The sequence below is a fragment of the Protopterus annectens genome, chromosome 8.part0, assembly GCF_019279795.1.
Source record: "Protopterus annectens isolate FY-2018-M chromosome 8.part0, PAN1.0, whole genome shotgun sequence".
Lineage (NCBI taxonomy): Eukaryota > Metazoa > Chordata > Ceratodontiformes > Protopteridae > Protopterus > Protopterus annectens.
This window is the reverse complement of record NC_056741.1, coordinates 1,439,487,845-1,439,512,361: the sequence shown is the minus strand read 5'-3', so window position 1 is coordinate 1,439,512,361 and position 24,517 is coordinate 1,439,487,845. Positions and strand designations below refer to the sequence as shown.

The 24,517-nt window shown below is 37.8% G+C and overlaps 2 long non-coding RNA genes across 4 annotated transcripts in view; one reads left to right on the top strand and one right to left on the bottom strand.

Moving 5' to 3' along the window:
* The window catches only part of LOC122809489, a 1,088,146-nt gene that overhangs the window by 730,733 nt on the left and 332,896 nt on the right, over positions 1–24,517 (top strand). For both annotated transcript variants that reach the window (XR_006365912.1, XR_006365911.1), the window contains exon 7: positions 14,901–14,974. This is a non-coding gene — a long non-coding RNA (uncharacterized LOC122809489). The remainder of the gene's footprint in view (positions 1–14,900; positions 14,975–24,517) is intronic.
* Positions 1–24,517, bottom strand: part of LOC122809490 — a 312,957-nt gene that overhangs the window by 52,723 nt on the left and 235,717 nt on the right. The gene's annotated exons all lie outside the window — the stretch shown is intronic.

Genomic DNA, 24,517 nt, shown 5'->3' with positions numbered 1-24,517 from the left:
TATGGCCAAGAACTCCCATTCAGTGGCTATTCCATTAGCAGATTGGATGCTCTTATCCTCACAGTCACTGAGATAATACTGCACCCAAGCCCACATTTGAGGTTTTATAATACTGCTGCTTATTGGCACATATGATCACTATCAGACTTCGAAATGGAGTACGTTTTCTGAACTCATAGACAACCTAATGGTTCATTAAGGTTTAGGAAGCAAAACTGCAGAGTCAGTCCATTCAGTAGTTGATTGTTCAATGACTCCTAGCTGGAGCATCTTGTTTTCTTCCTCTTAGTCTATCTTCCTCTGATATTCAGGGATCCTGTAGGATGTCAAGTTAATCTTCTAACGTGGAATGGTTTGTATGTGAAGTTTAACAATGTAAGTTCATTCCCTTTCTGATTTTCTTAGACATTCAACATAAAGCAAACTCACCACATGGTTGGTAAGTCTTGAGTCCAATGGTTTTTGGTTGCCTTTTCCCTGAGGCTCTAGATGCCTTTTTTTTTTTCTCAGGACCCACTTAGTGTCTCTCCAGCTTAGACTGTGTTCTCCATAAGTTTCCTATATCTCTTTCCTGCAATACTGGCCACCATTTCTCTCTCTGTCTCTGTCTCTGTCTCTCTCTCATTCTCCCTCCCTCTGGTTGTGGCCCTCCCTTTTACTATAAAGGGGTGTGGCATCCTATATTTGGGGCATTTGTGTTGGATCTTCCTGCCTGTATGCCTCTTCACTTCGACACACCATCAATGCACACATACACATACATAAATACAGCAAACTTTCTAAAAGCAACAAAAAAAGGAAAAGAAACATGAGTCCTCTACGACATCCATGAATCTGTCTGTGTATCCTCGATATGTTTGTAATTAAATGTACATACTGCTACAACTCTCTACATTGTTTTATTAGAAGGGAATCGGAACAAAAAATGCTTTTAAGTTCTTATGCAAAAAGTAGAGTTAGTTTTCACTAATTGTCCTTTCTGAAGAACACTTAAAAAATGAAAAAAAAACTATAATAAAAAATATAAATATGTACCACATCATAGTGTTGCTATGGAAGAGTTGTTTATGTTTGTTGTAGATTGAGTCAACTGGGTTTTGCCTTCATAATTTAGATGCCATAATATCTATACCTCAACAAGATATATTGCAAAGAATCATTCCTATCATCTTATTGTTCATCCTATGCTGGTTCTCCAGTTGCCGCAGATGTCATGTATGGACAGCAGTAATCGTATCTCTAAAACAAGGACATCTCTTCTAATGGTCAGTACAGTGTAGTCCAAACTCAGGACTTAGAGACTTTGTCGCACAAACTATGAATATTGACATTAATCAAATGAGGTCTTTTGGAACAGATTTTCATGGCATACAGAGGGATAACCTCCAAAGAAAATGGTTTATTATGTACAGAATAATAAAGTAACTGCAGACTGCGTACTTGCTCCCTTCAAAATTTCAATAGCTATTCCCTATCCTGATGGAAATGCCATAGTCTGAGTAGGCAGTCCTGAAAAATTGGACATAGAGGACAATAGAAGAGAGGACACCAGCAAGTTTAGGCAGATATCTTGTAGGTAATAAAGAAACACTCAGCATATGGCTGTTGTAGGTCAGATGTCTTAATTAAAGAATGACACCAGAGTTTGTTGGTGAGGGTGGCAAGAAGTAAAAGTGCAACCTTTTCTCTCAGGCAGATTTGGGAGGACCTCTATTTCATCATTCCCGTTCTTGGGGCTTAGAGTAGAGAGTCATTTAGAAATCAGCCTAAGACAACCAGATAAACTGGGTGTCCCAAAAAGTGTGAAGTCATTGGTGCGTTGCACAGGTGGCAGCAGTTTGGATTAAGGCAAAAAAAAAAGTAATTCTAGCCATATTGATGATAGCATTCCCTTTGGAAATGCAGATCTGCATAGGTGGAGAATGGTGATACGGATTGACCTTTGAAAGGCATCAAATCATGGATGGAGAGGTCAGAAAATCAGGTGTGACAGAATCAGTGGTCAGATCAACCACTTGAAAATTAAAACAGAATTGACAGTGAGAATAAGGCTACCACCATGTTTGTACAGATGAAGACAGAAATGTTAACAAGGTAGATTTTCTCTCCTGGCATAATTGGAAAGTTATTTTGGCTCTTTATTTTTAGGTACAATCCTAGACTTTGAAAGGGTCATATTTGGGCATCCTAGGGCCAGCAGGAGCTGAACTAAAAAGATCAAATAACTTGCAGAAGTAATGAACTCTATGAGTTCTGCTTTATTTTTCTTTGTGAACAATGTGCTACACGTTATCTCCTAAAGATAATTAGAAGAGGGTAGGCCAAAAGCACCACAAAACAAACAAATGTGCACAAAATATCTGCAGACCTCAAATTATCAAAGTATCATGGTAGATGCACAAAGTTTCCTTAAAAAAAGTTTCAGCACACTATCTCTTGAATGCAATAATGCATTCAAGAAAACAGGTCATATTGCCCAAACAAAAACATGCTTCAGCCTTATTACGGTACAGTTGTATAACAAATGGTGAATGCATCTCTATTGGAAACATTAATTTTAACAAGTAGTCCCTTATTTACTCTAAATGAAGCGTTTTTAAGAGAGTAAAAATTCAGACATATTGACTTCTGATTTTGTTGTTTTTTCCTTTGTTTTAATTCATCTAATTATGTTGCAAACTATGCTGATTTTTGGAATGACAGCTCGTTGCCATTTGCATAGCTGCATTTTTCTGCAAGCCAGTTTTTTTAGAAGTTGATGTTGGGGCTGATCTACTGTTCCTTAAGTGCAAACAGAATGAAACTCTAACTCATTGAGCACAATTTGTTGAACTTCAACTGCATGACTGCTCTTTTCCATAAATAATTGCCAATGTAGTTTCCAAGTAACTACCTTTAATAATTCATTTTTTTTGGTAGATGTCTGACATCTTTCATATTTGTGCAACCAACAACCATAGAGTTTTTATATATATAAGTTGGGGGGGGTGTGCAGATACACTTGCATATATATGTTTGTGTGTGTGTGTGTTAGTTTCCCAACCAGTTATCCTTAGCAATTTGGTTGTAAGTTCCTTAATTCCAGTTGGGAAAGTTAACAAGCAGTTATAGAATACTATTGGTTATATAAAGTGTACAATCATTAGAGTCAAAATATACAATGCATTATTACAAGGCGATAGACACAGGCATAAATATCCAGTGATATGTTTGAGGTATGAAAGTTCTGTTTTGTAAAAACTGGATTACAGTTTATATATTTTAAATATTCTAATGATGATATAAATGTCTAATATGTGATATGAATGATCGGTTTTGTGTTTCTTTTTCTGTTGAAAACAGAATTTAGTTTCAGGTCATATTACAGAACCATGCTAATGTTCAGATTTTCTATTACATAAATATGCACTATCAAAATATTTTCAGATTTCTTCCATTTGACAGAATAACACAAATTACCATAATGCAGCTAATAGTTTAAAGCAGTTTGAAGTCACATATTGTTTTCTATTAATCTGTCCTGATAACTTACAAGATAAATTTGTCTTCCATTGCATGATTATTGTTTTGGAGTAAATTGCTTTATGGATCTCTGCAGTATTTGTTTGCTAAACATAATTATATGACAGATGAGACTTCAATCCACATAGACTGTGGTAAAATTCATAAAGATTTAGCCTTGTGAATGTATTTCAAAAGTAGTTTTTTTCAAAAAGCTTAAATAGTTTATAGAGCTATAGTAATTATTTTAACTTAATGTATTCATAATATTTTATTACTACATGAGCACTGCATTTGGGTACAGAAGATGTTGAAAAATACATATAATATGACTGTAATTTGCCCGCCAACACCCCCCTCCCTAGAAGCAAAGTTTTCATGGCCATTTTGATCACAAATCAAAAAGAAAAAAGAAACGAAAAAAATGTGATCTTTTGATGCATTTTTGTGTACAAAGGGTCTGCATGTGAGACAGTCACTAAAGAAAGGCTAGCTATTCTTTGGAGTTGAGTGAATTTTATTTTCTGCATAGTAAAAATCTTTTGAAATTTAGCTTACCCATTTGCAATTGTTTTGTAAAGAAATTAAAAAATACATTGTAATATAAATGATTGTTATAGGTTTTAAGCTGTGGTGTAATCTAATGTGTGGAATATATCTGCCTAATTTAGAGTAATGACACTGTAGAGATTACATAGAAAAGATGAAATATTTCTAACATATGACTTTTTGCCTTGACTGTAGGTAAGGAAGAAGACCAAGATGCTTGCAAAGAAATGACTAGGGTGTCAATTCATTTGGAGCAGTAGGGCTAGGACATGAGTTTGTTAATCATATGATCAAAGATCTGTGCAAATGAAATGAAATCTAAATGTTAGTTTTCTGTGAGAAACAAATCCCCCATGTAAGAGGCTATGTCCACTGAAACCAATTTAGTTACAGAATCAAATCTGAGGGCATTACACCTGGTGACATGGGGAATTCCTCTTCCTCTAATAAAGTGCATTCCTAATAGCCCAGTATTTTCACATAGTTGTGGTATAATCCCAACTATTTGTGAACCAGTGTTTAAAATGCATGTTAAGGGCAGATGCCAGGTTTTCTTGTCATCCCTGTGTAAAAGTAATTATTATTATTATTATTATTATTATTACTATTATTATTATTATTATTACCATCATTGTTGTTTCCTGAAACTTTCGGTATCACTGATTTTGGCTTTGTCATTTCAACCTGAACCCACTAATGTCATATTAACAGCTGCTGCCTCTGACAACAGTAGAGAGGTGTAACAGAAAAGTTTGAAGAGTTCAACAAAACACAATGCAGGAAAAGTAAAGACCCTCCAAGCAGGCTCGCAAAATCTGAGGAACAATGTTATAAGAGTATTAACCTGTGAAACCTACAGCTGGCAAACTTTTCGTCACAGTGCTCAATAATAAGGCAAGTAAAGTCAGTAAATGATGTGAGAAATAGCTGCATTCCTTGATAACTGCTTCACAATAATAGCAGAATTACATAAGCATATAATTACATCATATTAGAACATGCCAGCTGTCAAATCCAACTTCAACTTCAAAGTGCTTGGACAGAGCGGTCACTGAATTCTTATGTTTCAGTCCATCTACTTGAGCATTACAAAATAATAGAGCCTTTCATTGTTTAATATGACTCAAAAATAGCCTGGGAACATGACTAACTGAACCAGATGTCGTGACCAGAGTTGCAAAATGTCACTAATTGAGCAACATGCTCAGAGCCTCACTTGTTCAATCAATTTTCAGTAATTATTAGAAAACTGTAAAGCTACTTTTTTAGATCCCCTCATTGCCTCTACCCTGTAGTCTTACAATTTACATGGTTGATGTGATTATATGTTTACACTGTAGCTGGCTAGAGTCCTCTCCCAAATTCCCAGTTGCCCTAAAGCACTGTCTGGTTAAGTGACTTGCTTATGGTCACACAAATGAAGATTGAAGGAATTAAACCTTGTATCACAGGAAGGCGCTCATTATCAAGTCATAGTGTTAATCCTCTGCACCAAATGTTAGACTAAACAAAACCCCACAGCTAAATATAGAAAATCACATCTCCAAGAAACCATGGTTCAAAATACAAGCTGTGGGATTCAAACCCCAAACTACAAAGCACAACTCCAAGCAACCACTACTAGTATACCAACAGAGCTATAGTTTGAGTGTCAACTTTGGCATTTTTTCACTTGATTCTTTAAATACTCTGTTTATACCAGCAATCTCAGCTCTGTCTCATTTTTTTATTCACTTACTCAACCCTGTTTCTGTTTCTGTCTTGGCTAGCAGTCTGTCATTATTTCGGTGGTTTTACTTAGCAGTGCATTCCGCCAACAACAGTCTTCCTCTTTATTAACCATTCATCCATAAGTTTCATCTCTGTCACATGTGACCAAAGCCTAGTTTGCCATAACTGCTTGTTAACCTGAACTTTCCGTTAAATCTAATGACCAGCTAGTTGACTGAAGGTGCAAAGTTTAATACAGTCTGTTTTCATGTTCTCTTGTTTTTTCAAACCAAATAGTTCCTAAATTGTGTTGGTATGTCTCATACTAAGCACATCCTTTTCTTAGGTATATTTAGTGATTCTTTTGTAATGCAGAGAACTTGAAAATTACTTTGGTATGTGTACTACATGAAGCACTTGGCTCAAGCCATAGCTGGTGTTAGGTGTGCTGAAACAACAAGAGCTCAGCAAATCAAATGGCATTTATCCATTACATAAAGTCATTTCACATACTTGCTTCCAATTTTACTTTCTTACACTTATACTTATTGTGATGTTTTATTTAAATGTTATTTTTAATTATCTTCATATAGAAAAATAAGCACCAACCAAATGGGTGTCTGTTTAGTTTAAAAACCTACAGTATGTGTAGTCTTCTCAAAAGATACTGTTTTGTCATGCTGATTTTTAAAATGTTTTTGTTTTCTTTTCTCTGTGCTGTTTATACCAAAGACTTGTGCCTCTTGTTGATCTAGTACCTTGCGGAGCACATTACAAGTACTTCAACACATTATCGGAGGTATGGGTTTGTCCTTGCATTTAAACTGTCATGGACATGTTATACATAAGCTTTCAAATTTTATTTTCTCTCTGATGCAGAGATTTGCCACAAGTATATGAGCACTTCTGTCTAAAGTGTGACCTCTTGTCAGGTCAGTGAAATCCTTTTTACTTGTTGTCAGTGTTTCAATACTTCATAGCTTGCTTTGTCACAGGTACTGTACTATATATTAGGCTGCATGACTTAGGGGGTGGGGGTTAAGTTTATTAATTTTTTAAACAGATGTCATCAATGCAGTGAGACAGACTGCCTACTTTCCCTCAGAATGGCCAAGCTGGCAATAGATAATAACTCCCATCCTACCCTGTCTGATGTCTCCCAACATCCATACTGCTAGTTAGGCATGACTGATCAGGGGTGCAGTCAGAATGTTACCCTCAGTGCAGCACAGGACTGAACTTCTACCACAGTTTGTTTTGTTAAAAAATTTTTTTTTTGTAGACATTTCAGTTGTAATCCTTTGGGCCTCATTTACAGTGGTGTTTCATTGTAGAGCCCTCCAACACACATGCATTTGTTGAAGGAATATCTTGAGTCTGAGGGAAGCTTTTTACATTGGTCGATCTTCATGCTGTGCTAACTAGTAGTCTCTGCTGGATGGTATTTGAGACGTATTTGTGATAACATGTAATTATTCAAGTTGATTCCAATTAGTCCGAGGTCGATGCCCTCTATACCACTGACCCCAGTGTGATTATGATTTGCACACTGGCCTCTTTGAAGATTCAGTGCCTAATATAACACAATGCTACATGAAAAAAAAAGTATTTCTCAGAGTACAATGCTGTTTGGGTATGTCCACTATTGTTCTGGTCCTCTTCTTAACTCAGCTAAACAATCAGGCAAGTGACTGCATTAACAGAGTCATTTATGTCTGAGTTTAATTTCTCCAAATTCTTGATTTTCACAAACCTTGACAGGAATGAACCTCATTCCTAAGTCAGGGCATAATTAAAGTTCATGAGATCGGTGTGTCTGCCTGAGAGTTGTGAGTTGAAAAATTATTTATCTTTTTTGATGAAATACTCTTCAAACATATCTGACAATGTACATGTACTAATATTTTCATTGAGTTTCCCCTCGCATTTATGTCCAGACTCATTTCTGGCCTGGTACAAATTTTATTATGTACACTTTCAAGACTAGGTGTGAGCAAGGCTTTCATAGAATGACCTTCATTGTCCTCTTTTTAAGCTGGTGGTTCATTGCTGTCTGTCTCCCCTTTCTCTCTTGCTTGCTGTCTGTCCAGACTGGATGAAATTCTCTGACATTCTTACTTTCATCTCGCTGTTTGCATGCCAGTAATAGATAGCGCTTCTGTAGTCCTGCAGCAGACAGCAGTACAATAATAGACACACTTACAGGACTGAAGTGTATTAAACTCAGGAGTGCATCCAATATCATCTAGGGCAGGAAGATTTCAGTTGGAGAGTGAGGGAATTTAGCCAGCTGTCATCACCCTTTGCTTAAAAATAGCTGCGGCTCCCATAACATTCAGTAATGGAATATTAACAGAAGTGCCATCTTCAACCCCAGAGAGAGATGCAAAATCACATTTGCACACAGAGGTGGGAAATATCAAAAAATGTATTATTGTGTGACACAACACAATAGAAAATGTATAAAATGTATTATTGTGTGACACAACACAATAGAAAATGTATGCAGGAAGTTGTACAGCATAGGTGTTACAAGACACAATGTATAGAAGAAAAACCTCTCTATGAAATCAGAAGATATATGAAAAGTAACAAATCCATTTGGTTTAAAAAAAAGGGGGCAGGATATGAGGTCAGAGAAATTGCTGCCTGGCTTAAAATTTGTATGATTGTTTTTAAGAGTGTAATCTCCCAGCTTCCATTCATTTCTTTTGTTAACATTCAGCTAACCCAAGACCCTGGTAAGCTATCATTTTGAGCCTTAGCTTGTGTTTTTTGGCACCTTGGCTGTAAGAGACACTGAAGACCTTTTCCCCTTTTCACCCCCTAAGTAGAAAGCATGTTCAGCATACATTGCAACTATGTGGTCTTGGCAGAAAGATATTTTATTTTGTGTGAAGCTGGTTACTTCTGCCTAGCAAAATAAATATGTTTTCTTGATATCCTTCATTTCCCACTGTACAGAAATGTTTTCTTTCTGACATTGCATATCCTTCTGTAAATTTACCTAGAAATGGATATGGAGTGGGAAGCTGAAGTGCATTTCATATTCGTGCTGATATCTTATATGACTGCTGAGTGTTGTTGCATAAAATTCCATCAAAACAAATAATCAACGTATATAAAACCCAGAATATATTTTCCAAGTCCCTGTTTTTGCTAAATGAAGACCCATCCTGTTGAACAGTCTGGCAGCAGTGTGAACTGTGCAACCGGACAAATACCAAGATGCAATTTAAAAGCTTAGATCCATTGTAAAACTCACATTTCATTGCCATGTTTTATAGCCAAATTTCATTTATCAGATTCTTAATCAGATATTTTTCTATGCTCATGTCACAGATCTATTTTGTTCTGTTGCCCAGTAATTTGACAAATGTGCTTCATTATTTTAATTAAAACAGCATTTAGGCAGATACTACTATAGGTGCTAAATGCAATGGCTGTTAGTGTCATACTTTAATACAGAGAACAAATGCAATTATACACTTTTACATAGTGGATGCAGGAAATTGAACAACATGAACTTTGAAGGATGGCTTTGCAATGTGTTCATAAAATATGAAATCTTTGGAATCACTTGCTTGTTTATGTAGGAGTAAAACAAGTGGTTGCTCAATACAGCTGTTCATTGTTTTTATGGTTATATATGTGCCTCAATGTTGTATGATTGTGAACTTGGTATGTATAACTTTGAGGGGGTCTGGCGGGTGCAGGCAGATTTGTCATGTATAAAAACAATTGAGAGAGAGAGAGAGAGAGAGAGATGGATAGAGAGAGCGAGGGATAGAGAGACAGGAATAGGGATAGAGAGGTAGTTTTGAGCTACCCTGTTACTTTGTAACAAGCAGCTTTTGAGGATTTGCAAGTGAGAAATTGCAACTGGAGCAACAGAGGTTCTAACTTTTGAAAATAAAAATACTTTATACTAAGATTATCTGAGTTTTATATTCCAGGAAACAGGTGGCTTATTTTTCTTGATAATAGACATGCTGAAGTAAGTAGGTCCAAACAGTATTGGACGGTACCTCTATTAATAGTTTCTAAATTGAATCAGATGGTAGCACTACATTTTTCTGTACCATGTGGTTACATCTTTTGTATCAGATTTTAAAGAAATGTTGGGATACTTTAATGTGCTATCCCAAGTACAAATCATGAGGAAACTGTTCCCATTGCAGTTTTGTTCATCAAAAAAAAAAAAATCAAAGCACATACTGTAAGTTCACAATTAAATATTTGATTTTGTACAGTAGAATCTAAGAAAGCATTTATCAGAAATAAAAATGTTTATTTTACAAATGTCTTATTTCAGCATGGCCAAGGCTTTTCCAATACACAGAGTGGCAGGTGTAACTGCTGAACACCATTATGTGTGTGTGTGTGTGTGTGTGTGTGTGTGTGTGTGTGTGTGTGTGTGCATGCTCGTGTGTGTGTGTCTGTGTGTGTGTGTGTGTGTGGGGGGGGGGGTTATGTTGAGGTGGAACAGATCACTTAGTAATAAAAGCAAATATATATTGCATAATTATTTGTTTTTTATCTTGAAGTTATTCTGCCATTATATTTGTTATAGTATTGAATTGTTTTTACACTGATTGTGTACACAAGTAATAGATTACACTTGTAAACAAGTATCACCCAACTTTAGGAATCTCCTAGGCCCTTATTTAGATCTATAATTCTCCTAGTGAAAGTTTAGATCAAAACATAACAGCACTAAGAGAGGCTTTGCACATATAGAATCAGTTGACAGGCTGGTTGTAAGTGATGACATTCAGGATGGTCAAAACTTCAGCCCCCCCACCCCCACCCCCATAACTGTAGATTCTCTCTGTGCTTTTGAAGTTCCACTAATTGCAACTCATTAGTCAGCGTTAATGTTTTATTGTTCATCAGCAAAACATTTTCACAGACAGGTCTGGGTCTGTGACATAAAAGATTACATCTATTGACTACATCCCAGACAATCCATGTTTACCTAGTAAAATGGGATGGTGGAAGAGCTAAAGTTAGTGGTTGCCAACAGCACAGTCATTCTAATTGGAGGAAGTCAGTTTGTGTTGCTACAGGAATCTGAGGGGTATGGCACACTGAGCTCAGGACCAGAGTGATGTCATGGTGCCCAAAATTAATGGCAGTGCTATGTGTGCATGAAACAAGCATGCATCTCCCAAGGAATCAACTACTGTGAGTGTCATAGATACTGCAAGGAGAGGTTACATTGGGGGATTAGAGACTTCTCTATACTATAGGATGGTCTACTCCCAACTCCTGAGTTTAGCTTCCAGAGGGAATGAATTATCTTTTGGGCTCTCATCCAACAAGGGAAAGAAAAGACTGTGGGTTTCTCTCTTAGCCTTTGGAGGAATGTATGGGTTAAGAAGGAGCTGTGAGAAGGACTTGAAGATAGTTAATGTTTGGGGCAAAACAAAACTGCTCCAAAGACTGTTGTTGTTGTTTGTCTTTCGGCTTTTCTCAGTTAGGGGTCGCCACAGCAGAACTCCAGTCCGCTAATGATTGGCAGTTGTTTTTTAAGGTGTCGAGTTGCCAGCCTGATGCCCAAGCTTCAATGAAGGCACACCCATTCAATGCATGTCTTTTGAACGCCCAGTCGACCACGGGGAGGACATGCAGACTCCACACAGAAGGCACTCCCAACCCAAGCCGAGAATCGAATGGGAGAACCTCTTGCTGTGAGGCAACAATGCTCCAAAGACTAATATGCTGAAATGCAGTAAACTGTAAACATATTCAGAATCGTAGAACAGTGCACTATAACACTAAACAAGAAAAAAATAAATAAAAATCCTCATCCAGTCACTGTGCTAAAGTAGTATCAGAAAGGCGTTTATGTCTCTTTGTATATGTAGGGTAGTATCAGATATGCGGATATGTCTCTTTGTATACGTAGAGTATAATTGTCATTTCAGTCAGCCAATATGAAATAACCCCCTAAGATAGAACTGCTCAATTATATCAGTGATATATATCGTTTTGTCATTGTCAATCTACTTGCAACTATACGCTAGTGGCTGAACCTGAAAATAGTCTGCATGGATCAGTGGTTTAACCTGGTAAGTGCATACTTAAATAAAGAAGTAAATCAGACTTTATGAAATATGTTTCTGAGATGAATATTCTAAAAGCTTTGTCCAAAAAAGGTACCAATTACAAGTCTGCAATAATGTGTTCACTGTTCCATTGTGAATTTACTAACATTCAGCATTTTTACAAAATTTGCAAAACTGCATCCATGTGATCTCACCTCATTCATAGTTGCACTGTTCTTGTGCATTATTATCCCAAAAGGTGATTTTGGGTAGGAAGGATTATTTTTGCTTGTTTTGAGATGAAACTAAATAATGGCACATCAGACCTCATGAACTAGATCCTGAAGACAATTGTCCGAAAGTTGGAAAGGTTTTGAGTCTAATTTGGTCAACATTTATTTATAACTATACTAAAGTTCATATATATATATATATATATATATATATATATATATATATATATATATATATATATATATATCAACATGGAATACTGAGATGCACAATGACAGCTTGTAATTCATGAATATTGTAAAATGTGTAATTTCTACTTTAACAAATAGTTAATAAATTAAAAGTTATGTGATCTCCCAATCTAATAGGACTAAATATCCATCATAACTGTATAGATATTCAATATTTTATAACAAATTTGTAAAATTTTATCTGTTGGACATTACTGAAAGTACTGCAGCATTATTGCTTATTTTAATCTGAAAAAGAAGATTGTTTGATAGGAAACTTGGGAAGGAAATACACAACAGTGAAATCATTTGTTCAGATGAAGTCAAAAAGTGGCAGTTCAGACTTCATAACATGGGCCCATAAGAATAGAATTCTCAATGTGTTCTACCAGTTTGTATAAAGTTATCACACCTGCCTTTCAAAGTCATGAACAAACACCCCTTCCTCCTGAATTAATGTTCAATTCTCATTATAGAAGGTCACATCTTTAACCTCTGGAGTCTGTATTCACTCACCAAATCCTACATCCTCAATTTACTTTCACAAGGTTTCTGTCTTGGGTCACCCCATTCTCTCCACCATCACTTTCTCAATACATGCTTAATATTTTTATCAGTTTTATTTGCAGTCTGACCATCATGCTGTGTAGTAAAACCTTTTTGTCTCTTCAACCTGCAGGTTTGTCCCCAGAGATGTCACAATCCAAAAGAAGTGAGGCCTAGTGTCACTAGGATGGAAAAGCTATGGAGTAACCCTTGTGTTGTGTTCTCTTCTGCAGTTCCTGGGAATTTTTCCATGCTTTACTTTCTCCTGCCTTCTGGTGGCTGGGATAGATAGTACCACAGCCAAACCAACCAAATGTGATGCAGATCTTTGCTTTCATATGAACAACCTGCCAAGAGGACATCTGGACTGCTTGACAGTCAGAAGCATTGTCCCTCTTATTCTCGGCATTAGCTGGTGCCTGTCCTCCAAGAAGTGAAAGCCTTGCACTGAGATGTGGCACCTTCCCCATCAGGTGGTCACTCTCACCCTTCCCTAGCTGGCTCCTCCCATGCCACTGAGGCATACAAATCAAACACAATTGACTGGAGCTGCAGTCAGGGCTTCATCCCTCTGGTGCATAGAAATGGTTATACTCAGTGTTTTCTGTTGGCCTCCCTGCCTCTGAAAGCTGTGCTCAATAGCTATCCTTTAAAGTTTACAGCTGTTTTAGGTGTTAATGTTTTATATCTTGAGGGGCTGGGCTTCCTTCCTTCTCTCCCTATCCATACAGTTTTATTTTTCTAGATACTCTGATTTTCTCCCAGCTTTCACATAGCTGCTGTTTGACTTGCCGCTTTCATATCTGGCTGCATGTAATCACTGACCTACTGCCTGGATTATGGCTGAAATGGATCTACAGAATCATTGCAGTTATCCTATTATCAAATGGTTAGCTAGAGAAACCTTGGTGCAGTAGAACCAAGAAGCTTAGCAGGATGAACCTGTAATGATAAGGCTGACAGTTTACCATTCTGCCCGCAAATATGTTAGTGTCCAGGCATAAAAAGTAAATAAATGAATACATAACAAATAAAAAAATGAATAAAACTAATTATTTTATTGTTAATAAACATTTATTTTAATAACAGTTTTTTGTGTGTGTGTCAATTGCTACTTTTGAACTGCAGTGTTTTTATTATTGTAACATGAAGAACATTGTGTTGTGGGATTTGGGGAAAAAAGCATTTTAAGTAGTGCACAGAAACAAAGCATTCAGAAGACATGTTAGGTGAAACATAATACAGTAATGTGTTTCTGTTTATGGAGGTATAAAAAGAAAACCACAGACTATAGTACAGCAGGTATAGAATGTAAAAGGCAAGTGCATTGCATTGGCTTATATTAGCATAAGTGAAGGTTCTAGAATGATATGGCACACAAGAGACAAGACATCAAGGAATAACTTTCTCATTATGGCAGACAACGTTCATTTCAATGTATCTTTTAGTTACATTTAATTATTTGTTGTTTATATTCAATATTTAATGTTAATAGACTTGATTTAAACTTGAAACACTTCTTTTCTGCAGTTTCTTGTTCTGGTTCTTAATGTCTTTGGAGACGATTCACATATTTATTCTGCTTTTCCTTACAAATGAGCCAAATCAAGCAATAGAACTACAGTACCTGTTGTTTTTAGTTTGGTGTAAGGCCTGTTTATAAACAAGTTTGCTACTGAGGTCAGATTCCAAAGTACCTGCTCTCAGTGTAAATGGTCACTTAAACTGAAAGCAAGTCTTTTCAATTAAGGATTTTGGTATTCAGAATAATGACACAAAATGTTTATTAATGCTAAACAGTGTGGAACTGCATTAGGTACTGCTCACAGAACAGTAAGGAGTTGCACTGGGGAATTGCCCCCCCCCCCCCAAAAGCAGGATATAGAATTAGCATTTTCAAGCTTTTTTCCTTTGAGTTCAGAGTTCAGTGGTTTAATGTTTTCGTCTCGAGCTTTCTTTGCAAACCATCTTTAATTATCTTTAAGTTTTGCTTCCCTGTGTGCTATACTCATACTATATTTCAAGGTTTACAACTGCTTGCCATAATATAATATAATATATTTATTTTTCTTAATTTTAGGCTTAATACCAAGACTGTAGTATGTCTCTATAGCCACTTTGGAGACTGTCAGTTGTGAAAGAAGTTCAAACAAGGTAAGCATTGAAAGTTTTGTAAAGAAAATCTCAGCATTTTTGTCCTTATGCCCTTAGGTCAAGACTTGACTGCAGTGATATGTAATATTTTTGACACATCATATTTGATTAACTGAAAATGGAGGCTTTTCACAGTAATGTGATGTTGATAAAACAATGGGGATGTCAGACATACCTTTCAACTGTACAGATTTTCACAGAATGTCCAGATTTTTGCCTTATATTTTTGGTCCATTTTTCATAAAATTGTGGCTTTCTGGCACATTAGTGGGCAAATCATTAAAGACTGAAGTTAGAAAATAATGACAGACATTTGAGTTTTAGACTTCATACCCTTCAGAAAATTCATGCTAATGCAAAACCTGTTATTCTATCAACTTTCTAAGTCTGTAAGAGCAATATTTCAAAATTGTCCCTATTTTATACCACTTTTTTATGGCTTTGTCCAGATTTCTTACTCTAAGAGGTTGAGAGGTATGATGGCAGAGGATGATGATAGTGTTCTGTTCATGCACTAAGCCTTGGTGATTAAAATGTATTTCCAGAGCGTTAAACTATCTTGCCATTGTTCTCTTACATTAATACTCTGCACACACGCATCACTGATCTGCCACTTTTATTTCTTTAAATGACCCACTGGTTTAAACCTTGGCACTAGATGATTGTCACTGCTGAAGTGACATGCTGTACCTATGTGCAGAAATGGGAAATCACTCCACCTTCCCACAAAAGCAATAAGCAACACTACCAGAAAACATTTCCACAGCATGCCCATAAATCTCATTCTACTCACAAGCCCTTTATTATGGTGTGCACATAAGTGAACCTATTCGTCACACAGGTAAACAACACCTGATGTGCTTTGGATAAAGGAAGAATTACCTCAGTGTGTCTTCTACAAACAGAATGCTCAGCAAATGCTGAACACTATTGTGCATAGACTTTAATATTACTCCGCTCCGCACCTCTCATTCCACATTCTCATATTATCCCTCCCTAATTTCTACAGTAAAATATAAACATTTACATTCAGTCTTCACTGACGTTTCCCATATATGATTTTTTAATCCTTTGCTCTGGGACTTGGTACCAATATTTCTACCTTGTTTTGGGTGATGAAAATCATACAGAATTTCCATAGTCCTCTTTGTCTGTGAATATGTGATATCCTTCATAACTCTCAACTGTCCAGATTTTTGGAGAATGTCCAGATTTTTGGACTCATATTTTTTGTCTGTTTCACATAAAGTTGTGGTTGTTTGGCAAATCATTGAGGATTAAAGTCAGAAAATAATGTCAAGATATTTGAGTTATACACTTCATACCTTTCAGAAAATTCATGCTACTGCAAAACATATTATCATCTTAACTTTCTAAGTTTCTAAGGGCACTATTTAAAAAGTGTCCTTGTTTTTGGTCCTTCGACTCCAGATTATTTATTTCTTTGTCCAGATATCCTGATTTAAGAGGTTGAGAGGTATGCCATCTTTATTAGGACATTTCTGAGTCTAAACAATCTCAGCACCTGCTCCATATCAGAGCCTCCTCCTCACATAGTGATACTGGCAGCTTTGTTTTCAGATACAATAAATCCCTTACTTGTCATGTTATCAGATGTAGCGTCCACCTCATGCTTATACAATAAATCCCTTACTTGTCATGTTGTCAGATGTAGCGTCTGCCTCATGCTTATACAATAAATCCCTTACTTGTCATGTTGTCAGATGTAGCATCCGCCTCATGCTTATACAATAAATCCCTTACTTGTCATGTTGTCAGATGTAGCGTCAACCTCACGCTTATACAATAAATCCCTTACTTGTCATGTTGTCAGATGTAGTGTCCGCCTCATGCTTACACAATAAATCCCTTACTTGTCATGTTGTCAGATGTAGCGTCTGCCTCATGCTTATAAAATAAATCCCTTACTTGTCATGTTGTCAGATGTAGCGTCCACCTCATGCTTATACAATAGATCCCTTACTTCTCATGTTGTCAGATGTAGCGTCCGCCTCATGCTTATACAATAAATCCCTTACTTGTCATGTTGTCAGATGTAGCGTCCGCCTCATGCTTATACAATAAATCCCTTACTTGTCATGTTGTCAGATGTAGCGTCCGCCTCATGCTTATACAATAAATCCCTTACTTGTCATGTTGTCAGATGTAGCGCCCGCCTCATGCTTATACAATAAATCCCTTACTTGTCATGTTGTCAGATGTAGCGTCCGCCTCATGCTTATACAATAAATCCCATACTTGTCAAGTTGTCAGATGTAGCGTCTGCCTCATGCTTATACAATAAATCCCTTACTTGTCATGTTGTCAGATGTAGCGTCCGCCTCATGCTTATACAATAAATCCCTTACTTGTCATGTTGTCAGATGTAGCGTCCGCCTCATGCTTATACAATAAATCCCTTACTTGTCATGTTGTCAGATGTAGCGTCCGCCTCATGCTTATACAATAAATCCCTTACTTGTCATGTTGTCAGATGTAGCGTCCGCCTCATGCTTATACAATAAATCCCTTACTTGTCCTGTTGTCAGATGTGGCGTCCGCCTCATGCTTATACAATAAATCCCTTACTTGTCATGTTGTCAGCTGTGGCGTCCGCCTCATGCTTATACAATAAATCCCTTACTTGTCATGTTGTCAGATGTAGCGTCCGCCTCATGCTTATACAATAAATCCCTTACTTGTCCTGTTGTCAGATGTAGCGTCCGCCTCATGCTTATACAATAAATCCCTTACTTGTCATGTTGTCAGATGTAGCGTCCACCTCATGCTTATACAATAAATCCCTTACTTGTCATGTTGTCAGATGTAGCGTCCGCCTCATGCTTATACAATAAATCCCTTACTTGTCATGTTGTCAGATGTAGCGTCCGCCTCATGCTTATACAATAAATCCCTTACTTGTCATGTTGTCAGATGTAGCGTCCGCCTCATGCTTATACAATAAATCCCTTACTTGTCCTGTTGTCAGATGTGGCGTCCGCCTCATGCTTATACAATAAATCCCTTACTTGTCATGTTGTCAGATGTGGCGTCCACCTCATGCTTATACAATAAATCCCTTACTTGTCATGTTGTCAGATGTAGCGTCAACCTCACGCTTATACAATAAATCCCTTACTTGTCATGTTGTCAGATGTAGTGTCCGCCTCATGCTTACACAATAAATCCCTTACTTGTCATGTTGTCAGATGTAGCGTCTGCCTCATGCTTATAAAATAAATCCCTTACTTGTCATGTTGTCAGATGTAGCGTCCACCTCATGCTTATACAATAGATCCCTTACTTGTCATGTTGTCAGATGTAGCGTCCGCCTCATGCTTATACAATAAATCCCTTACTTGTCATGTTGTCAGATGTAGCGTCCACCTCATGCTTATACAATAAATCCCTTACTTGTCATGTTGTCAGATGTAGCGTCCGCCTCATGCTTATACAATAAATCCCTTACTTGTCATGTTGTCAGATGTAGCGTCCGCCTCATGCTTATACAATAAATCCCTTACTTGTCATGTTGTCAGATGTAGCGTCCGCCTCATGCTTATACAATAAATCCCTTACTTGTCCTGTTGTCAGATGTGGCGTCCGCCTCATGCTTATACAATAAATCCCTTACTTGTCATGTTGTCAGATGTGGCGTCCACCTCATGCTTATACAATAAATCCCTTACTTGTCATGTTGTCAGATGTAGCATCCGCCTCATGCTTATACAATAAATCCCTTACTTGTCATGTTGTCAGATGTAGCGTCCGCCTCATGCTTATACAATAAATCCCTTACTTGTCATGTTGTCAGATGTAGTATCCGCCTCATGCTTATACAGTAAATCCCTTACTTGTCATGTTGTCAGATGTAGCATCCGCCTCATGCTTATACAATAAATCCCTTACTTGTCATGTTGTCAGATGTAGCATCCGCCTCATGCTTATACAATAAATCCCTTACTTGTCATGTTGTCAGATGTAGCATCTGCCTCATGCTTATACAATAAATCCCTTACTTGTCATGTTGTCAGATGTAGCATCCACCTCATGCTTATACAATAAATCCCTTACTAGTCCTGTTGTCAGATGTAGCGTCCGCCTCATGCTTATACAATAAATCCCTTACTTGTCATGTTGTCAGATGTGGTGTCCGCCTCATGCTTATACAATAAATCCCTTACTTGTTATGTTGTCAGATGTAGCGTCCACCTCATGCTTATACAATAAATCCCTTACTTGTCATGTTGTCAGATGTAGCGTCCGCCTCATGCTTATACAATAAACCCCTTACTTGTCATGTTGTCAGATGTGGCGTCCGCCTCATGCTTATACAATAAATCCCTTACTTGTCATGTTGTCAGATGTGGCGTCCGCCTCATGCTTATACAATAAATCCCTTACTTGTCATGTTGTCAGATGTAGCGTCCGTTTCATGCTTATACAATAAATCCCTTACTTGTCATGTTGTCAGATGTAGCGTCCGCCTCATGCTTATACAATAAATCCCTTATTTGTCATGTTGTCAGATGTGGCGTCCACCTCATGCTTATACAATAAATCCCTTACTTGTCATGTTGTCAGATGTAGTGTCCGCCTCATGCTTATACAATAAATCCCTTACTTGTCATGTTGTCAGATGTAGCGTCCGCCTCATGCTTATTCTGAGTTTCCTTAAAACACAGATTATCTACATAATTTCAGACTGATTCTCCACTGCCATGTTGCAGCCACAAGACTTCTGGTTTGCACTTTTTTAAGTCGTATGATTACCCCCCTGACAGTAAATGTTCTTGTTGTGTTAAACCCTTCCTGTTATCCCTTGTTATTCTGTTCCCACTTCCTTATTTCCATTTGTCAGTCTGACTCTATCCTTGTTTGCTGCTTGTTTGATGCATATTTGTATCTCCCTGTGTCATGTTATCTGCAGTTTGTTATAAACAGCCTTTTGTTGCCCTCCCGCTTTTCCCAGATGTCTGCCTTTTAGCATCATCAGCTTGTGTCTCATCTTAAACCCAGTATGTTTCATGCTATGTGACAGCTATGAATGTGCAGTGCCATCTTAGCAATCTGGATACTCTTGTGAATGTCTCCATTATTTATTGATTCATCTTTTATTCCTTTCCCAATTCTGATATCACTTTTTCATCAATTTCTTCATCCCAAATAGCAGCAGGGGAAGTTTTTCTGGGATCCCCCCAAAACTTCTCTGAGGTAATATGAATAGAGGGCTACAAGCTTGGTAGCAGCTACTAGATTACTTGAAGTAAATAAATACATAACTAAAATGTTGAGTTTGCTTTGTCTCAGGTAACTGCATGTGGTATAGTTGAACCATATATTGCTATTGAACCATTAAGTCATTTTCACCACTAGACCTTTGGAAGTTTATATTGTACTCTCTGGTGGTTGCATCCTTAACCTTTTGGCAAATCATGTTGTGGCCTGAAAGTTCAAACAAATGCTCATATTTGTAGCTTGATAAGTGTTACTACAGAAGTGGAGATAGAGTGATTTTATTAATTGAATTCTAGGCCTTAAACTGGATTGTGTATGTCGTAATAAACACAACAGATATGCATCATCTTCTCAATGACTTTCCTTTTACTGCTGCAATGCTATCCAAGTCATAGTTCCTTAGATATTTCCTACCCACTCCCCTGAAAGGGTACATTTTTTTGCTGTCTTCTAGTCTTCAAGTATTTCTGCACTAACCCGTGTAAGTAAATCACTTTCAGCAGATCAAGCCATCTGTCAGGCGGCTGGTCCGATTCTTATCAAAGATTGGAGGCAGCTCATTAGATCCTGCCTCTTTTCCTCTCTTTTAGCAGCAACTTCTTTCTTCACCTCCTCTCTTTCTGTCTTGGTGTTTGTCCTCTGCACTCCAACATCTCATGCTACCTTGTCAACATTTCAGACTGCCACAATGTTTTCTACAGGAAGACCAAGATAAAGTATCTTTTCATAATGTCTCATTGCTGTGCTCTGAGATCTCTCTGCCATCGTTTCTCCATCTAGAGTCTCTTCCTCTCGCCCTTCTTCATTTGCTGCTTTCCATATAATACCATAAAAAAACGTTTTCCCTTCTTGACCCCTTGAGTTAAATTTCTTTCACCATGTGCCATTTCTTTCTCCAATGGCAATTGTACTCTTCTGTCTACATCCCTATGATGAGCCTGTTCTGTATCCCAAATGACCGCTGCTTGTTGGCTACTTTTTTGTGCTTGATTGTGGTTATCTGCCAACCTCATATTACTGTGTAACCATGGTGGCATTCTCATGGCATATAGTTAGCACAGAGGATTAAGGAGCTGATACCGAGCTGTTTCCGGTGGTCCTGTGGTCCAGTGTTTTATTCCCTCAGCCTCCATTGCCTAAATATATGTATATAAGCAAGACACTTAAACAGGCAGCACTCCCAGACTGAGCCTGAAAAAGGTCCATGGAGATGAGTGTACCACGCAGGTTAACAAATGCAAATAACCATAAAATAAATATCCAGTCCCACATTTTGCCTTCAGTTCCCTACAAAGTTTTAATCCCCGTCCTTAATTTAAAATACTCTACCCCTGAAACTCCTCACTATATTTTGCTCTGTCTCAGTCTTGACCCACTCAATGGTATCGTTAGTTCTGAGTTGCAGTACTTCTGCATGAACTTCTCTGAACCCTTCCTACTTGGCCTGCTGTACTCCACAGTTCTGTTTTTTCACATAGAGCTCCATGCCAGCTGGTGGAAGCCATTATATTCCTCAGGGAACCCCTCTCCCATGCTAACTGTACTTTGGAGCACAGGGTCTGCTGGTATGCTTCTCATAGATTCAGGGACACCATGAGAGTAACCCTGTTGGTGTTCTTACTGTACTCCTTTATTTTTACTTCCACTGTCTCATCCCGCTACCATATAATATCCAGAAGCTGGTAAACTTTATAAATCTCCTATCATCTCCTATCCTTCTTTTATGTTAACTACAAGGACATTTACTGTAAGATGCAATCATCTCTGCTCTATCTACCCCTTGATTCAATGTCCTGCCTCATACACGGCCACATTCCTTCCGTCATTTTCTGTGATGGATAAACTGTATATACCCTTGTGCTTCTGTACCTTGCAGCCTGTTTTGACTGATCAGTGCTCCTGAGTCATTTGGAGTTTCCACTCTCCTTTCCTGCACTGTTGTTTGAGCCTCACCCATCTTTCCCTAACTCTTGAAATGCAGAGTAATGCTGCCTATCCATGGCCAAGTTGGCCTTGTTTGATCCTTAACTTGGTTTTATATCCATCTTATTTCAACTCATTCCCTCCAGGAGAGCTCTGGAAGTTTGCAGTGTAGCTTCCAATGGGCAGAGCCTAAGCCTTTTGACAGAATCAAATTATGTCCTCACATTTCAAACAAATGTTCATATCTCTGGAACCGTAGGGGTTAAGAAAGAAGTATAAATGGCATACTCTTCAGCACAAGTAATTTTTATAGTGGTAGTATTCTTTAGGTTCTAGGTCTTAAACTGAATTTTATAAGTCACAGTAAACACAGTAAGTATTACATTTATAATATTTTGTAAACAATTTACAATCTCTCAGCAAACCCTCAAGTTACACACATACTGTCTTCAGCATTTTGTTCATCCAGTGGAGAGAATTTACGTGAGGCTAATCATTTCTGTCAGTGCTACATGATTGTTGAGATATTTAACAAAACATGAAATTCATGACAATAGAAATACATAAATATTATATAAACAGCAATTAAAATCTCTTTACCTGCACTAGACATAGGTCAAATATTAATACAGTTGTGATCCCCATTATGTAAGGTTTAAGATGAAATATTTTACCATTTTGTATGTAGCAAGGTTTTGGAATTATTAATGCAAATATGAACAAGCACTATTTGATACCTAGAGTCATCAGTAGGATGTTACTACTGAAAGACCTGAAGACATCATTCAGCTTGGAAGAGTTAAAAGGATAGTCTTAGTGGTTTACATTTCTGACATAACTTTGAATATGACACTGTCTTTCAGGCTCAGGTATCCCTAATCTAGATTTGGACTCAGTGCTGGACCTCACCCAGTTCCCCTACCTCTCCTAAACCATTGTCCCTCATCCAGTGCTGCAGCTGGTTATTATTCCTACTGGTTCCAGCTCTCCTTCTTGAGCTGGTTGATGGCACATGTGAAACATCTGCAAAGGCAACTTGTAATTCTTCAGCCTACATTTTCTTGTAGTTATCCAGTCTTGCACTCTATGCCTTTAGCTGTCTCTTCTGATAAGTCAGTGGTGCCTGGCATTCACCAAATGTGGATCTACACCATTCTCAGTGTGATCGTGGTCGTGTACTTCAGTTTTATAAAGTTTAAGCACAGAGAGTGCCGTCATGTGAGTATATCTCTTCTGCCTTCATTATCAAGACTTTTGATCCCCTTGATGTTTGACGTTCAGTTACCAGAGTCATCTTTTCTCATGTTCTACTCTTTTTCTTCATCACTTCCAGACTTTGTTCCCTTTCCTGCCCCGTTCTACCTGCATATATTTCTACTTCCTGTGCGCCACCTCCAGGTAACACATTTTTCCTGCAGAGTACTGGTTTATCTGTGCTGTATCTCTCCATTTCCATTCCTCACATCTGCAGTCTCCTGATGCCCTCTCCTATTTTCCATTGTCTACTCCATCCTGCAACTCTTTGCTCATTTTCTTCCGCTCTTGTTAATCACTTCTATGCTGTCTCCACAGCATGTAGTACTTTCCAGATGCATCTACTTTCCTTAAAACTTTCATGTCATTTTTCCACTTGTCTTCCCTTTTTCTACTCTCTGTGTTCACTTACCTAGAAATCTCCCACATACCTCCCCATTCCGACTCCTACTTGGCCTTCTCTCTCTCTGTCCTTCACCCGTGTCTTCCTACAAATTACGTGCTTCTCTCCCATGGCATCATATTAAAACTGACCTCCCACACCTCAGATCACAAATCATTCTCATCTTTAGAAGATCTTGGTCAGTATATCTGGCATCACAATGGCCAGACTCCTGAGACATCTGGGAAGTTGCCTATCAGTTCGTGTGCTTACCTTTCCTGAAAGCAGCTAGTTCCATCTCTACTTTCTTCTTTCTCTGTCCTGATGTCCTTCCTCTTCACTTCTCGCTCAGACCTACTTCAGTATTAGTATGGCACCTTCTCCTGTATTCCTTCCGGAAGAAAAAAGCCTACTGTCCATTCAGTTTTTCTGCTGTTTCACAGCTTTCTGTGATCTCCCTGTTATCGTTGATGAGCCTGTCTAGGTCTATTCCTAACCTTGCAGGTTAATAAATTGCATGTGTTACAATGCAAAAGTGGGTCCACGATGTAATTTTGAAAAGTCAAAATCTTGAACATCAGAATCCTGATGTTCAGATGTTCGAGATTTTGAAATCTCGAAATACAAAAAAAAAAACAAAACCAAAACTAAAACAAAAAAAGTTAGACATCACATTGCTGCCCCCCCCCCACACCCCCTGCTACTGAAATATACCAACTCCGAGATTGCACTGCAGTGAAGAGAAT